The sequence below is a fragment of the Chiloscyllium plagiosum genome, unplaced genomic scaffold, assembly GCF_037043375.1.
Source record: "Chiloscyllium plagiosum isolate Xiang-an unplaced genomic scaffold, Cpla_swu_hap1 HiC_scaffold_39, whole genome shotgun sequence".
In the NCBI taxonomy this organism is placed as follows: Eukaryota; Metazoa; Chordata; class Chondrichthyes; order Orectolobiformes; family Hemiscylliidae; genus Chiloscyllium; species Chiloscyllium plagiosum.
Genome location: NW_028270177.1, coordinates 29,927,417 through 29,945,405, shown reverse-complemented (window position 1 = coordinate 29,945,405; position 17,989 = coordinate 29,927,417). Strand labels below are relative to the sequence as shown.

The 17,989-nt window shown below is 42.1% G+C and overlaps 1 long non-coding RNA gene across 2 annotated transcripts in view; it reads left to right on the top strand.

Moving 5' to 3' along the window:
- The first annotated feature begins 3,196 nt into the window (after window positions 1-3,196).
- The window catches only part of LOC148138642 (uncharacterized), a 233,465-nt gene continuing 218,672 nt past the window's right edge, over window positions 3,197-17,989 (top strand). The window contains exon 1 of one of the 2 annotated variants that reach the window (XR_015753802.1): window positions 3,197-3,231. This is a non-coding gene — a long non-coding RNA (uncharacterized LOC148138642). The remainder of the gene's footprint in view (window positions 3,232-17,989) is intronic. The other variant, XR_015753803.1, reaches the window with a different exon arrangement.

Sequence of the window (17,989 nt, the reverse complement as noted above, 5' to 3'; positions counted from 1 at the left end):
GTCAAGTAGAGACAAGTACAAGAATTCCTAGAAGCATGGCATTCCAACCAGAACTCCATCAACAAACACATCGATTTGGATCCCATCCATCACCCTCTGAGAAAAAGAGCAGGAAATGATGTCACCACAAGAAATGACATCACCAATCCAAGGAAACCTAAGCACATAAATAGAAAATGGGTCATAACACCAGTGCTTTAGCGGAGGCTCACTCATGATGTTACCCATGGTGATGAAATGTCTGAATTTGAACTTTCCAGCTCAGCGAGCAAATTTGCATCCATAGGAAGGATGTTATTAAATTACAGAGTGTTCATCAAAGATTTACCAGGATGTTGCCAGGAATGGTGGACTTGAATTATAAAAATAGGCTGGATAGGCTGGGACCTTTTTCACTGGAGCATAGGAGGTTGAGAGGTGATCTTGTAGAGTTTTATAAAATCATGAGGGGCATAGGTAAGGTGAATAGTAAGTGTCCTTTCCCTAGTGCGGGGGTGTTCAAAACCAGAGGGCATACTTTTTAGGTGAGAGGTGAAAGTTTTAAAAAGGACATGAGGGGCAATCTTTTTCCAGAGAGTGGTCCATGTGTGGAATTAAATGTCAGAGGAAGTGGTGGATGTGTATACAATTAGATCATTGTAAAGACATTTGGATAAGTTCATGAATAGGAAAGGTTTGGAGGGATATGGGCCAAATGCGGGCAAACGCAACTAAATTGATTCGTGAACATGGTCAGCATGGATTGGTTGGACTGAAGGGTCTGTTTCCATGCTATATGACTCGATGACTCCCAATACCTAGGATAGATGCCCCTTCTTCCAGTGAAAATGCTTTTATTTTGTGATAGATCCATTTTCAGCTGAACCAACCAAATTTCTACTTGTTATCCTCTAAGGGATATTTTCAAAGGTCAAAAATATTTTCAAGTTCTAAAATGCTACCTGGTAGCTCTATTTTATGGTGAATTCTACATTTAGTGATACTGAAAAGAGTTTAAGAGGAAACCTGAGAAAAGGACAAGATTCAAAAACTAATGCAATTTGAGCCCAGAACTCTCACTGTACTGAGTAGGAACTCTACCTCAGCTTTGCCACATTGGAAAATTAATGTTCTGAAATTTCTCTGGTCTTTAAAATGAAATTATTCAACTACGTGGAAAGAATCCGTGTGTAGAAAAAAGAATAAATCTCAGTCCCTGCCCTTTTGTTCTGTTTCAATTAATTATCTAACATATTTTAATAAGGATGTTAGGTAATTAATATTCAAAATAGCAAATGTTAATAAGAATAGAATAGAGGAAGGATTTCAATCCTATTTGATTAAAGAAGAAAATCAAAGTATTTCCTCGAGGAATGTCAACCTCTGCTTGCTCCAGTATCAAGACAGCGTTCTAAATACAGATTTATAATGTTTCTGGAACATTCCCAAACATAAATTACTGGCGTACATGGTGTGGAGGGTGGAAGGTAATGGGGAAAATTTATTTGGTCCCCAACCTAAACATTGATCAGTAAGATTCAGCTGGCCCACAGTGAGATTACACTTAGGAAGGCCCTTAATTGGGTTTAGGGTGAGATCTTTGCCCCATTAGAAGGAGAGCACCAGTTCAGTGAGTTGACAGCGAATCTGATTGGCCAGTAGCTCTGTATTCCCATCAGCACTTGAAGAGAATCATAACTAGTGCTGTTCCAAAGAAGAGGGGTGTCTTTCAGACTTCAGGCGAACCCAGAAACTGTAGGTAGAGCCTGGAGAGCCCATGCTGTGGGGGGAGGGGGTGCTGGGTTAGCAAGACTGAGGGGCAAGGAATAGGAAGGTGAGATACGATTTTGTGAGAGCACTTCTGGGCACTGGGGAACCCTCCTCCCTACCAATGTAACTACCCAGTTTTTTCTACATGCAAAAACTGTGCAGAACTGTTTTATTACCTTGTGTATATACATAAAGATTTTGTCTAATGAATAAAGTTTATTTTTTCAATAAAGAAAACTACCCAGCTTTCTTATCTGACCCTTGCCCTTACAGTCAAAGCTGCAAGCCTGCTCACCTGACCCTTTCCTTCTCCCTTTCATGTGAAGGTCTCAATAGGCCTAAAGCCTGAGAGGCTGTCAGACATATTCCCTGCATCCTATAATATGTGGGACAGCTCTGGGTTTGATGGGAATATGGTGGGATGGCCACCTGCTTTATTTTATGAACCCACCAACCCTACTCCTTATCGCTTTTGCTGTCACCTTCCACAACCCGCCATCTTTACCAGCTCAGTAGGAAAGGGCACCAAAGTCAGTGGACACACCTGAAAAATCCCCTCCAAGACTCACACCGGCCTCACTATGTACAGCACAGGGATTCAAAAACAATTTCAATTGAACATATTATATTCAAATTTACCTTCTCAGCTGCCCCCTGGCTCGCACTCTCTCTACTCCCACTACTGAAATGGAGGCTGCTGATTCATCAGGTAAGTATTTAATATTCAAACTTACTTTTTTTCTCCTTTAATAAGATTTTATTATAAACTACAGAAGACAAACAGTGCCTCAGAAGGCACGAGTAATGTAGTTGCTCCAGATGGATTCTGTAAGCAAGTTTTAGTCTTTGCATTTCATTTATGACAGAAGAGATTAAAGTCTAATAGTTTCCTCATCAGTTAGAATAGGCCGTATAGAGAATACAGTTAACCCAGCCATCCTGCTTTAGGATTTGGGGCCCAATGGTATACCCTAGATAACTTTGTCAAATAAAGCAAAGTAAGATAGTACACACACATTGCACTTTGCATTATATGGTAGTGTAAGCATATAGTACATAACACGCTTAAATGACCTTCCTCCCAGTCCTTCACCCACATAACTTGGAGTAATTATCCAAGTAACTAACTCCATTTTGAAGATTGTTCAACAGATTTTGAATTTGAAACCGGATCATTAAGTTTGCATCCCAACATGATCTATAAGTGCCATGGCTAATGCCAGAGTGTTTTGACTGTCTGCTGATTACCTGCATTATTCAGATGTGAAAAGACCACAATAAGAAGAATGTCAAACTGACACAAGTTAAACAGCATAGTACTTCTGCAATGCTTCCTCTAACTTCCTCTATTTCAGCAGTGGGAGTCGAGACAGCGCGAGCCAGGGGCAGCCGGGAAGGTAATATAGAAAATAAAATACTTGTCTTGTGTACCGGCAGAGCGAAGGCTGAACAGGAGCAGAAGTGGACATGGGCAGCTGCTGGGTATGTGAACGAAGATATTTGTGCCGCGGCTAAACCCAAAAAACTACACATGTAGCGTCTCCCACCTCCTCCTCCTCTTCCTCTAACCAAAAAGATAACTCTGTGTGGAGGGTTGGTATGGTAAAGGTTTTTTAAATCTCTTTTGGCAGTTTAGAGCAGAGGAGATGGGGGCTAGGGCAGTTGCATGCTCCTCTTACAGGATGTGGGTTGTAAGGGCCACCACTGGTGTCCCTGCTGACTTCACCTGCGAGAAGTGCACCCAACCCCAGCTCCTCACAGACCGCGTTAGGGAACTGGAGCTGGATGAACTTCCGATCATTCAGAAGGCTGAGAGGGTGATAGACAAGCATTATAGGGAGGTAGTCACGCTTAAGTTACAGGAATAAGGTAGCTGGGTGACTGTCAGGAAAGGGAAAGGGAATAGGCAGTTAGTGCAGGGACCCACTGTGGATGTTCCTCTCATTTGTGGGGGGAGCAACCAACCAGGGGAAAGCCACAGCCACCACTTTTCTGATACTGAGCCTGGCTCTGTGGTTCAGAAGGGAAGGGGGAGAATAGGAGAGCAATAATGATAGGAGATTCAATGGTGAGAGGAACAGACAGGACATTCTGTGGTTACAAGCGAGACTCCTGGATGGTATGTTGCCTCCCGAGTGCCAGGGTCAGGGATGTCTCGGATCAAGTCTACAGGATTCTTAAGGGAGAGGGAAAACAGCCAGAAGTTGGAGTACATATCAGGACCAATGACATAGGTAGGGAAAGGGAGGAGGACCTGAAAAGAGAATATAGGGAGTTAGGTTGGAAGCTAAAAGGCAGGTTGAGCAGAATAGTAATCTCAGGATTGCTACCGGTGCCACGGGCTAATGAGGCTAGGAACAGAGAGCGAGTGTAGCTGAATACGTGGCTGCGGGGTTGGTGTTGGAGGGATGGCTGCAGATATGTGGGTCACTGGGATACCTTCTGGGGAAGGTGGGACCTTAACAAAGAGGACAGGATGCACCTGAACTGGCGTGGCACCAACATCCTGGGTGGGAGGTTTGTTACAACTCTTCAGGAGGGTTTAAACTCATTTAGTAGGAGAATGGGAACTGGAGCTAAGGATCAGAGGATGTGGTAGCTGGTGAACAGGCAAATACAGTGTGCAAAGAGTCTGTGAGGAAGGATAAACAATTGATAGGGCAAATCTGCAGTTAGTGTGATGGATTAAAGTGTGTCTACTTTAACATAAGAAGTGTCAGGAATAAGGATGATGGACTTAGAACATGGATCAGTACTTGGAGCGACGACCTTGTGGCCATTACTTGGATATCAGGGGCAGGAATGATTGTTGGACGTTCCTGGGTTTAGATGTTTCAAAAGTAATAGGGAGGGAGGTAAAAGAGATGGGGGAGTGTTGACGAGGGTTTCTCTACTGAGTCAATATGGGTGGAAGTCAGAAACAGGAAATGAGCTGTCATTTTATTGATAGGTTTCTATAAACTCCTGAAGAGCAACAGAGACATGGAGGAGCAGATTGGGAGACAGATTTTTTAAAGGTGCAGAAGTAACAGGGCTGTTGTCATGGGTGACTTCAACTTCCCTAATATTGATTAGATCTGCCTTAGTGCAAATAGTTTGAATGGAGCAGACATTGTCAGGTATGTCCAGGAAGGATTCCTGACTCAATATGTAGATAGGCCGACTAAAGAGAGGCCATATTGGATTGGTGTTTGGCAATGAACCAGGTCAGGTGTCAGATCTCTCGGTGGGAGAGCATTTCGGTGATGACCTTTACTATAGTCATGATGAGGGATAGGAGCAGACAGTATGGGAAAATATTTAATTGGGGAGGGGGAATTACAATGCCATTAGGCAGGAACTGTGGAGCATAAACTGAGGACAGATATTCTCAGGGAAATGCACAACAGAAATGTGGAGATTTATTTAGGGAGTACTTGTAAGTATTGGATAGATTTGTCGCATTGAAGCAAGGAAAGGATGGTAAGGTAAGGAACCTTGGATGACAAGACATGTGGAACATCTAGTCAAGAGGAAAAAGGAAGCTTACTTAAGGTTGTGGAAGCAAGGAACAGACAGGGCTCTAGAGGGTCACAAGGTCGCCAGGAAGGAACTGAACAATGGACTTAGAAAAGCTAGAAGGGGGCATGGGAATGCTTTGGTGGTTAGAATTAAGGAAAACCCTAAGGTGTTCCGCACTTAAATGAGGAAGAACTGAATGGCCAGAGTGAGGGTAGAGCCAATCAGGGATAGTGGAGGAAACTTGAGTCGGAGCAGGTAGGGAAGGTCCTTAATCAATACTTTGCTTCAGTATTCACTACTGAGAGGGACCTTGACGTTTGTGAGGACAGCTTGAAATAGGCTGAAACGCTCGAACATGTTGATATTAAGTATGAGGATGTGTTGGAAACTTTGAAAAACACGAGGATGGTGTTTTAAAAAATTCTCAAGGTCAGGTTCGTAGGAGAGTAGTCTGACACAGAACAAACGACCAAGAGGCGAGTCTGCTAGAATATGGGCATTTTATTCCCCGCAGCGTCGCCAGAACGGGTCTGGCTTATACTCACTCTACATGTTACCAAAACTGGGAGCCGTCAGTTCTCGTAGAGCGGTTGCCAACAACCCACGCTCGGCGGTTAAACGTAACCCCGGAGCAGACTCACCGAACTGGAGACTTTTCCAGCTGATATACTCTTTTCCAGATATAAACATTCATGTGAACAGCAGAGCAAGGCTAAAAAACACATTCCATTCTGGTTACATACAGATAAGAAGATTCACACGGGACTAAGCAACACCTCCATTCCGGTTAGATTCACACATGTATTGGGACATAATTTTTAACCGTTTCACCACATTCCACTGCTTGGAATTTTACACCACAGATGGATAAGTCCTTTGGGCCAGATGTGATAGTCCCAAGGTTACTACAGAAGGCCAGGGAAGAGATCGCTGCACCTTTGGCGATGATCTTTGTATCGTCACTGTCCACTGGAGTAGAACCAGATGATGGGAGGGTGGCAATTGTTCTTTCCTTGTTCAAGAAAGGGAATAGAACATGGAACATAGAAAAGTACAGCACAGTACAGGCCCTTCAGCCCACGATGTTGTGCTGAGGATTAATCCTAATATAAAATAAACTAACTTAACCTACGCACCCCTCAATTCACTGCTATCCATGTGCATGTCCAGCAGTCGCTTAAATGTCCCTAATGACTCTGCTTCCACCCACCACCGCTGGCAACACATTCCATGCATTTACAACTCTCTGCATAAAGAACCTTCCTCTGGTGTCCCCTTTATACCTTTCTCCTAATATCTTAAAACTATGGCACCTCATGCCAGTCAATCCTGCCCTGGGGAAAAGTCTCTGGCTATTGACTCTATCCATTCCTTTCATTATCTTATATACCTCGATCAGGTCACCTCTCTTCCTCCTTCTCTCCAGAGAGAAATGTCCGAGCTTAGTCCACCTCTCTTCATAAGGCAAGCCCTCCAGTCCAAGCAGCATCCTGGTAAAACTTCTTTGCACCCTCTCCAAAGCCTCTGTATCTTTCCTATAGTAGGGCGACTAGAACTGGATACAATATTCCACGTGTAGTCTCATCAGGGACTCGTGGAGCTGTAGCAAAATCTTGTGGCTCTTTAACGCAATACCCCTGTTAATGAAAGCCAAAACACCATATGCTTTCTTAACAACTCTCTCCACTTGGGTGGCAACTTTGAGGGATCTATGTACTTGCACACCAAGATCCCTCTGTTCCTCCACACTGCCAAGAATCCTGTCTTTAATCCTTTACACAGCATTTGAGTTTTATCTTCCAAAATGCATCACTTCATATTTATCCAGGTTGAACTCCATCTGCCATTTCTCAGCCCAGCTCTGCATCCTGTCTATGTCGTGCTGCAGCCTGCAGTAGCCCTCGATACTATCAATGGCACCTCCAACCTTTGTGTCATCTACAAATTTACTAACTCACCCCTCAACTTCCTCATCCAAGTCATTTCTAAAAGCTACAAAGAGCAGAGGCCCAATAACAGAGCGCTGCAGGACCCCACTCAACACTAACCTCCAGGCAGAATACTTTCCATCTATAACCACTCTCTGCCTTCTGTCAGCCAGCCAATTCTGAATCCAGATAGCCAAATCTCCCTGTATCCCATACTTCCTGACTTTATGAATGAACTTACCATGGGCAACCTTATCAAATGCATTTGATAAGGTTGCCCATGGTAAGTTCATATCCACTGCTTGATATGGTAAGTTCATATCCACTGAAGTCCATATCCACTGCTTGACCTTCGTCGACCTGTCTTGTCACCTCCTGAAAGAAGTCAATAAGATTTGTGAGGCATGACCTGGCCCTCACAAAGCCATGCTGACTGCCGTTAATCTTGCTATGTTTTGCCAAATAGTCATGAATCCTATCCCTCAGAATTCTTTCTGAAACTTTGCTGACCACAGATGTAAGACTGACAGGTCTGTAATTGCCAGGGATTTCTCTATTACCCTTCTTGAAAAGTGGAACAACATTCGCCGCCTTCCAATCCTCCAGTACGACTCCCGTGGAGAGCGAGGAGGCAAAGATCTTTCCCAGTGGCTTAGCAACCTCCTTTCTCACTTCCCAGAGCAGCCTCGGATAAATCTGGTCTGGCTCTGGGGACTTATCAATCTTAGGGATAACCCTAGGAATTACAGACCAGAAAGTCTTACATCAGTGGTGGGCAAATTATTGGAGAAGATTCTGAGAGATGAGATTTATGATTGTTTGCAAAAGCATAGTTTGATTAGAGATAGTCAGCATTGCTTTGTGAGGGGCAGGTCATGCCTCACAAGCCTTATTGAATTCTTTGAGGATGTGACAAAGCATACTGATGATGGTAGAGCAGTGGATGTGGTGTAATGGGTTTAACAAGGAGTTTGATAAGGTTCCCCACACTAGGCTCATTCAGAAGGTAAGGAGGCCTACAGAAGACAGAGGGTGATAGTTCATGGAAAGTATTTATCCTGGGGTTCGGTGACCAGTGATGTTCTGCAGGGAACTGTTCTGGGACCTCTGCTTTTTGTGATATTTATAAATGACTTGGATGAGTAAGTGGAAGGGTGGGTTAGTAAGTTTGCTGATGACACAAAGTTTGGTAGAGATGTGGATAGTGTGGATGACTGTTATAAGTTACAATGGGGAATTGACAGGATGCAGAGCTGGACTGAGAAGTGGCAGATGGATAAGTATGAAGTAATTCATTTTGGAAGATCAAATTTGAATGTAAATTACAGGATTAAAGGCGGGATTCTTGGCAGTGTGGAGGAACAGAGAAATCTTGAGGTCCATGTCCATGGATCCATCAAAGTTGGCGGGGTTGTTAAGAAGGTGTATGGTGAGTTGGCTTTCATTAGCAGGAGGATTGAGTTTAAGAACTGTGAGGTTATGCTGCAGTTCTATAGAGCCCTCGTTAGACCACACTTGGAATCTTGTGGTCAGTTATGGGTGCCTCATTATTGGAAGGATGGGGAAGCTTTTCAGAGGGTGCAGAGGAGATTTATCAGATGCTGCCTGGACTGGAGGGCATGTCTTATGAAGAAAAGTTGTGGGAGCTAGGGCTTTTCTCATTGGAGCTAAGAAGAATGAGAGGTGACTTGATAGAGGTTACAAGATGATGAGAGACCAGTATAGAATGGATAGTCAGAGACTTTTCCCCAGGGTGAAAATGGCTACCATGAGTGGGCATAATATTAGAATAATTGGAGGAAGGTTTCAGGGAGATGTCAGAGGTAGGATCTTTACACAGAGAGTGGTGGGTGCATGGAATGTACTGCTAGCAGTGGAAGTAGAGTCAGATACATTCGGGACATTTAAGCAACTCTTGGATTGGCACTTGATGATAGTAAAATGTTGGATATGTCGGTGAGTTTGATCTTAGAGTAGGATAGAAGGTTGGCACAACATTGAGAGCCAAAGGGCCTGTACTGTTCTATGAATTTATTTTTTCTTTTATACACAAATACGCTATAAAGTCACCATAAAAACTACTTAAAGTTTGTTGTCCTTTTTGGAAAAAGATGTGATTATTTTAGAATAGTTCAGAGAAGGTTCACCTGACTCATTTTTGGATGAAGGGTTTATCTTTGGAGAGAAGTTGAACAGGTTAGGCCTATATCTATTAGATGTCAGAAACAGTAGATGTAATCTTATCAAAACAGATAAGATCTTGAACGAGTGAATATGGTGGATATCTGAAAGATGTTTCCCTTTGACGGGGGTGGGGGGGGACGACTAAAAATAGCTGAAATAGTTTCAGAATGAGAGATCCTTTATGAGCTGAGGAGATTTGTTATCTCATTGAGGGCCATTAGAATGAGTTAAATAGATTTTTAGTAAACAAGGGAGTGCAGTCAAGAAGGTAGAGCTGAGATCGTATTGGCCATAACATTATGGAGTAGGCACGATGGGCCAAATGACTTCCTCCTGCTCCTGTGTCCCTTCGCCATGGAAACAAAAGCCTTGGTTGATTTTTGTGCTTTCAAAATGGAGCTTTTGAAAAGTAGCTGCATTACATGACCTGTGTCTTTCTCTGGAAGTATGCCATGTACAGAAAATAGTTTGAAAACCATCAGTACTTGAGAACCTTCCTCACTTCAAAAAGACATTAGGTAAGGTTTTATTGACAGTGCTCCTTCAGTCAGTTATCCATACCTCTATTGTTACTATTGCCATTTAGAGTACCCTTCTTCCATAAACTTTCAGAAATGAATTTGGTAAACATTTCTGATTGAAGGTGACGATTGATATTTTCAGTAAATGTTTTTCAAACTGTTTTTTGATTTTTGTGAAACCAGGAGCTGAACCCTTTGTATTGCTGTTTATTATATTGCTATTGATAAAAGACAATCCTTCATGAAACATACACAGCCTGACAGTAGAATGTTATGCTTCATCATCTTAAAATGTTGGCTCTCAGGAGCAGAGCTGGAGTTCTGATTTGAATGGAAAATTCAAGGGGTTTGAATGTCATTATTTCATTTCACTAATAACTTTATTTGATCCTATTTCTCTTTAGTGAATTCATTATTATGTCACAGACAGCCAAAGTATTCTGGCTTTAAATACTTTAAAAGTCTCAGATTTTCCTGAGGCAAGTGATGTTCACTGGAAGTTCAGTCATGTGAGATGTGCAAAATTTGTTCCTGTGTGGTATTGGGCAAAATATGAAAGAAAACTATTCTCTCGTACATGCTATGTAATAACTAAACAAAACCAAAAGAGATTATGATGGATTTTCAATTGGTTACCAAGTAATGAAGTTGTGGATCAGCTGCAAGTTATAGCAGCTGCCTGATTTTCATTTCAGCTTTTCACCTGGGAAACAGAAAATCTAACCCAATTTTTGAGCTGCTTATTTGTCAGAAAGGAATGTGTAATGGAGAGGAAGATTTTTTCAATGTTGCTGTGTGCGAGAGATATCAATATGCATGGAAGCTTCAGGGCTAATTTCCATTCAAAGCGCAAAGCACCTTCGAAGAGCTGGTTCCATCAGGTTTGTTGGTTGTGCCTAATTCAGAATAGTGAGCTCCTTGCCTGCCTTAACCACATCTACTGATTCCTGATTCCTGGAACTGAGATGGAAAAGTCAGCCATGGCTGTGTTGGGCAAGAGAGCTATGGGGAGAGTTTGAATAGGCTGGGGCTATTTTACCTGAATTTTGAGGGGTTACCTTATTGAGATTTATAAAATCATGAGGGGCATAGATAAGGTGATCAGCCAAGGTGTTTTTCCAGGAATGGGGGAGTTCAAAACTGAAGGATGTAGGTTTAAGCTGAGAGGGGAAAGATTTAAAAGGGATATAAGGGGCAATGTTTTCACCCTGAGGGTGGTAAGTGTATGGAATGTATGGAAGTGGTGGAGGCTGGTACAATTGCAACAATTAAAAAGCATCTGGATGGATATATTAATACAAAAGTTTTAGAGGAATAGGGTCAAATACTGGCAAATGGGATTAGATTAATTGAGGATATCTAATCGTAATGGAAGAATTGGACTGATGGGTCTATTTCCATGCTGTACATCTCTATGACTCTGTGACACTAAATCTGCAGCAGATACAATGGCCAACATGATGGAGATCTTTTCTCAGGCTCCATTGAAGAAACCTCCAGTGGATGAGCCTGATATTGTGTTCAGGCAAAAAAAGGACTTGCTGATAGAATTTGGACATGCTTTGTTAGATCCTGCGATTTGAAAGCTGTACATGCACTGCTTAAAAGTGCTCTTCTCTGGGAGACCTCTTAAAGCGAGTGCCTGACTGCTCAAGGATTAATGAAAGAAAATATGGGGTGAGGCACCCCACCGTCATTGTTATTTGGATGAATGCAAGTGCAGGCAGTTTCTGTGAGCCCTGCATTTTAATTTATTTCCTATTCTCTCTATTCTCCTTGCGGGACCCTACCCCTTCTCCTATCTGTGCTGTTGGTACTGACATGGACCATGACCTCTGGCTGTTCACTATCCTGCTTCAGAAATTCCTGCAGCCACACAGCGATATCCTTGACTTTGGCACCAGGGAGGCAATGCACCATTCTGGGTCACATATCTGGTCACAGAAATGTTCTTCCTGTAGAATCCCTTATCAATATTTTTTTCTCAATCTTTTATTATCCCCCAATCCCATCTTGCAGCTGAGCCAATCCCATGAGAAACCATCTCCCTCAATACAATACAAAATGGAAAATCTATTAGAAAGGGAGATGGCCCAGGAGACTCCTGCACGATCTTTCTGGCGTTTTTACTCTGTGTGATGGACACCCATTCCTTTTGGTCTGTGCACTCTTCACCTGCAGTGTGATTACCCTCAATGTGATGGGTAAGCACAAAGATGCCACCTGTACAGTTACTCTAATTTCAGACTTCCAGTAGCTGCAACTGGCTACACATCCTGACATGGGATACCCCGCGACACAGGAAGTGTCCTCTCACTTCTCACACGACATGGAGGAGTATTCCATCATGCTGAGCTAGCTTGCCAAGACTTACCTTTAAATTACTTTCTTTCTGTTTACTTCCTTTTGCAAGAAAACTAAATGTAAACCTGGGTCCTTACCTTATTCCCTATGCTTTAGACTCTCTTAATCTAAACTAAAGACAACGTTTAACTTGAGAAGCTGGAGCGTGGAAATACTGACCGGGTCTTGTTTACCAAGGTCATCACTCAGTCCCCGCTGGCTCCTGGTCCCACTTGATGAACTTATGTTTTCTCTGCAAAGTCACTCATGAATATCTTCACAACTCACCCCTCTTTTGCAGCCTTTCAACTCCTGCCCTCCTTGAGGCTGGTGCCCAGTGAGATCACATTCCCAATTTTCTATTTATCCCCAATGGGAAATTCCCCACTGCTGTCTTGCTGTGTGTTTTATATTTCCCCAATCTCATGCTGGCCCTTGTTATGTTATTCACTTGCCTTTATTTTCTATTATAGATTTTAGTAACTTTACTATTAATTTGTATATTATGTTAACATTCAAGAATAGAAGTATCTTAATTACTTCCCAGAAACTCACCAAATAGCTCCTCTTTCAGTGATTTTTATTTATTCCAAAAATATGCATTATTTATTAAAAATTCTTTATGCATGTACATAGACAGTAAAGCAGTTTGATGCTGTGTAGTAGCATTTGGAGAATTGACTCTATCCAATCAACAAAACCAAGGCATTTCCTACTTAAACAGGATTTTATTTACATATATTTGAAGCACCAGGAAAGTCCAATAACTGAACAGACCCCCAGTAAACTTTGACCAAAAGATCTTAGATAGTTGTCTTCCCCCAACTGTGCCTTGGGAGCTGCTGCCCCAAGCCTTAATGCATCTTCCGATCAGCTCCATTGTAGCTAATTCTGCCGCTGACTGTCTGTCATATGGTACTTCCCTTGCCAACTTCTCTCAGTGATGTTCACTTCACCTACTCAGAGTGAAGATTTTCATGCAACTGCCCTCTTACTGAGTCCTTGTATTTAAAAAAAAAGGCTCAAGCTTCATAGACGATGTTTCAAGGATTTCTCACTGCATGCAAAAGGAATTAAAGCATCTGCTCCAGGATTCAATTCTAAACTTGTTCCACTGCCATTTACATAACAAAACTCATTCTGTGACTCTGTGAAATCAAGGAAGTTAAGTTTTAGACATGTCATATCCCTCAGGAAGAATTCATCCTGCCAGTCCACATCATTTAATGCTGACACATCATTTGTGCAGACTTTTGCTGTCTGTGTTTAATTGTCTCTGCTCTTTGTACTTGCAACTCTCTGGGTTGGATTCTTATTTGTGCAGTTCCTTCATGATTTGGACTGTGCCCACCACTTGTGGTCCTTGCTGTTGCATTTTGTCCCCCCTAAATATTTGCTTCTTTCTCAAACCCATAAATACATTTGTTTCTGAACTACATTATTTTATTGTGGTCATCACGTCGTAGAGTCATACAGCACGGAAACAGACTTTTCGGTCCAACCTGTCCATGCCGACCAGATTTCCTAAATTGAACTTTCCACTTCGAGTCACTGCATCATAGAGATATACAGCATGGAAACAAGCCCTTCAGTCCAACTTATCCAGGCCGACCAGATATCCTAAATTAATCTAGTCCTATTTGCCAACATTTGGCCCTGATGGAACTGTACCTGTATCCACCCCTTTCTCTGGCAGTTCATTCCACACACTCTATGTGAAAAAGTTGCCCCTCCAGTCCTTTTAAATCTTCCTCCTCTCACTTTAAAAATATGTCCCCTAGCTTTGAACTCCCCCATCCAAGGGAAAAGACCATTGTCATTCACCTGTGTATAATTTTATAAACCTCAATAAGGCCTCAATCTCCTATACTGCTGTGAAAAAAAGGTTCCAGCCTTTCCAGTCTATTTTTATATCTAAAATCCTCCATTCCCGGCAACATCCTGGTAAATCTTTTCTGAACCCTCTTCAGTTTAATAATATCCTTCCTATATCAGAGACCACAACTGGACACACTCTTCTCCAGAAGAGCTCTCACCAATGTCCTGCATAACTTCAACATGACACCCCAACTCCTATACTCAAAGATCTGAACAATTAAGGGAAGCATGCTAAAATCCTTCTGGATTATCCTGCATACCTGTGATGTACATTTTAAAGGATTATTTACCTGGCATCCCATCGCACAAAGTACCTTCATTGAGAAAAATACTACTGTGGTGTAAATGACCCTTACACTGATCATACAGGCTTCATAAACCAGAACAATGCAGCCAGGTTAATTTTGGAAGAGAGCCAAATTGTGAGTATTCTTCCCAAATTGCACTAACTTGCTTGTGCAGTGCTACCAAAGAGCTTCACACTTGCAAATGCCAATGTTCTGAGTAAAAGATGTGTAATCTAATGCCTTACTGCCCCAGTCATTGTTCTTGATGGTTCCCAGAAAATGAACAATAATTTGGTCTGCCAAAGGAACTTGTTCCATGACAATCCTGGGAAGGGTTCCAGTTTCTAATTGTCAGTCTTAGCGCATTATTGATGTTACGTTCTGTCCAACTCCCAGGAAGATCATATACAAAAACACATCATTTTAAACAGAGCAAACCTCAGGGTCAGAGCAACGTTAAAAGTTCCACATGTAGCATATTTATGAATGAACTAACAGTCCTCTTCTTCCAGTGCAAAAAAAAACCCTGCAAATGATAAATAATTGCAAGAGAGCCTGGACTGCATGGCAGTAAAATAATATTTGACCAGCGAGACAGAGTAGGTAGAAATGCATTGACTGCTCGTGGTTACCAAAGCCAGATATTAAACCCCACTGCTATAGTAGGTGATGCCATGTGATAACAACAATTTATGTCTGTGCCTGTTCCTGATTAAACTTTGGACTGCTCTGAAATGCATTAACAATGCTCCAGGATCAGATTTATATTATTTTGGCGAATGGCTATGCTAATAATAATGTGTCAGAGTAGAAGCAGTGCAAACGAGAAGCTCAGCAGAGGAGCATTGAAAGTTGGTGTGCCTCAGGAGCAATACTGTGCTGGAGAGCTGAATTAATATCTGAATGTGAAGGGGTATGGACAGTGATAGTCTTACTCCGCTTCAGGAACAGCCAGGTAACCTAGTGGACCACAGCAGAGCCATGACATAAATCTCTTGAACAGGCCTTTCCAAAGTGGAGGTTGGGACCCCAGGCAGGGTTATCAGGTGAAACTTTGATATTGTCACTGCTGAGGCAGTGGTTTACGATTAGGTTCTTACCCCACTCCTCGCATATTCTCACCATCCATTTTTACCATATCCGCTGATCTCAAAGGTTTTCACTGAAACGCAATCTCAAACTATCAGTTTTCATTGAGGAGTCACAGCAATATTCAAGCCTCAAAATAGGGTCAGAGTGGAGAAAAAGCTCAGCCCAAGAAACTCAGATGGAGTACAATGCATACCAACAGTTCAAAATGTGCAGAATTCAATCATAAACAGCCATCCACGTAACTCCTTTCACAATGAAAGTGGAATATATATATAAATAAGTGTAGCAAGATTTTGAATGCAGGACAAGGAGAAAGAGAAACATCAACATTCACCACTGCTGATAACAGGACCTACACCCAAACTCCTGAGAAATTCCAGTGAGGGGTCATATCCTGTATCGAGGATGACATGTATTTAACAATGACTTACAAATCCTGAAATCAAACAATTTAGGAGCGTAATTTGAAACTGGTTATACTAAAAGTCATAATTATTGGCAGATTCCCAGTGACATGTCTCAGGGAAAGTTGGATGATACATTGCTTTATGATGGCAACAGTGTTATGCCATTTAATGCACAATGTAGTTTTATGTAATAAGTGGAGGAGTGTTTACATTTTAACGACCTTTAACTAATTGGTACCTTGAGGAAAGTTGTCTGCCGTTAAGATGGTGCTGTGTTTAATGTGGCTAATTCCTTTAAAAATATCAAACTGGACCCAAACATAAATCTTCTAACTGCTCAATCAGTCCCTAAGGAGAACTAATCTAAACAGTCACATCCTTCGGTCAATTAGTAGCTAATTGTTGTTGCTTAGGGGAATACGTCTCAAACCAACAACAGTGACTTTTCTTTCCCAAAGAGTTTGCTTGTTCATTGTTCAGAGCGAATACCTGTTCAGTTGGATTCAGTTGCCGTTTTCTGCCTCTGAGATTTAAGATCGCTAAGTTGCAAACGTGAGCAGGTGCGGGTTTGAAGACTGTGCATGAAAATTGTTGCACAAATTCAGGTTGATGTTAATGGAGAGGAAACGCAACGAGTGGAGAGGAGCTGGTAGGAAATCTAATATGCACCGAACCTCAAATAACTTGATGAGGGGTGATTGAGAGGGAGGGTAAATATACAGAAGGTAGTGCTGCTAGCAGCAGGGCCCTGAACTAGCAGAGTGGGGAGGGTTACATCACAGCCCAATAGCTGGGGTCCAGAGATTTAGGGATCCATTGTGCTCAGGCCGGGTGGTGAGGGCAAGCTGGAACCATGACCAGGACTTGCACCAGGGCCTACAGTTTCTCCCTCTGCCCTGGTTGGTGCTGGGTGGAATGGTTTTTGTACAAGAATTGGCATCAGCCTCACTAACTTTCTATCCCTTTATTGGTTTTATTTTAGAGTATTTGACCTCCTTTCCCCTTGTGTAATTGCAGCAAACTTATGCTTTAAATCCTGTCCTTGAGCAATAATTCTTGTGGAAAACCTTGTAAGAATAATGCAAAAAATATTATTATTGTTACTCAAAATGAAAGAAGAGAAGAAAGTCTGCACTCATAGCACTTTATACATCAACTTAGAAAGGATTGTATGATACGAAAACTGAAGCTATATAGAAGTTCTGAATGTTACATTTTTGTATCAGTTCAGAACGGGACTATTCATTGTCTTTGTTTCCATTTCATTGATTTAGAGGCTCTTGAGTTTGAATTGTAATATCATGAACAATTGAAACACAAATATCTGAGAGTATTAGCTTTTTTTTCTATATAGTGCAATCATGATGTTATTATAATCCATCCACGACCTTATATATTAAACACCTGGCATGCTTGCCTTCAATGGTCAGAGCACTGGGACACCATGTTAACGCGGTACAAGACATGGGTAAGAGCTACATTTGGAGTACTGCGTACAATTCTGGTCGCCCTGCTATCGGAATGTTGTTATGAAGCTGGAAAGAGTGCAGAAAGTATTTACAAGGATTTTACTGAGACTGGAACGTTTGAGTAATAAGGAGAGGCAGGATAGGCTGGGACGTTTTGTTCCCTGGAGCGTAGGAGGCTGAGGGGTGACCTTATATGGGATTATAAAATCATGAGGGGCATAAATAAGGTGAATAGCCAAGATCTTTTCCCCAAAGTAGGAGAATCCAGAAGTAGAGGGCATAGTTTTAAGGTGAGAGAGGAAAGATTTAAAAGGGACCTCAGGGGCAACTTTTTCACACAGAGGGTTGTGCATATGAGGAGCGAGCTGCCAGAGGAAGTGGTAGAGGTGGGTGCAATTACAACATTTAAAAGATATTTGGACAGATATATGGAAAGCAAATGTTTAGAGAGATATGGGCAAAACAAAATGGGACTAATGCAGATTAGGAAGCCTGGTCAGCATGGATTAATTGGGCTGAAGGGCCTGTTTCCATGCTGAATGACCCAATGACACTATGAGACTGATGCACAGTGGCAGCAATGTGTGCCAACCACAAGATGTACTGCAGTAACTCACCAGGTTTCTTTTC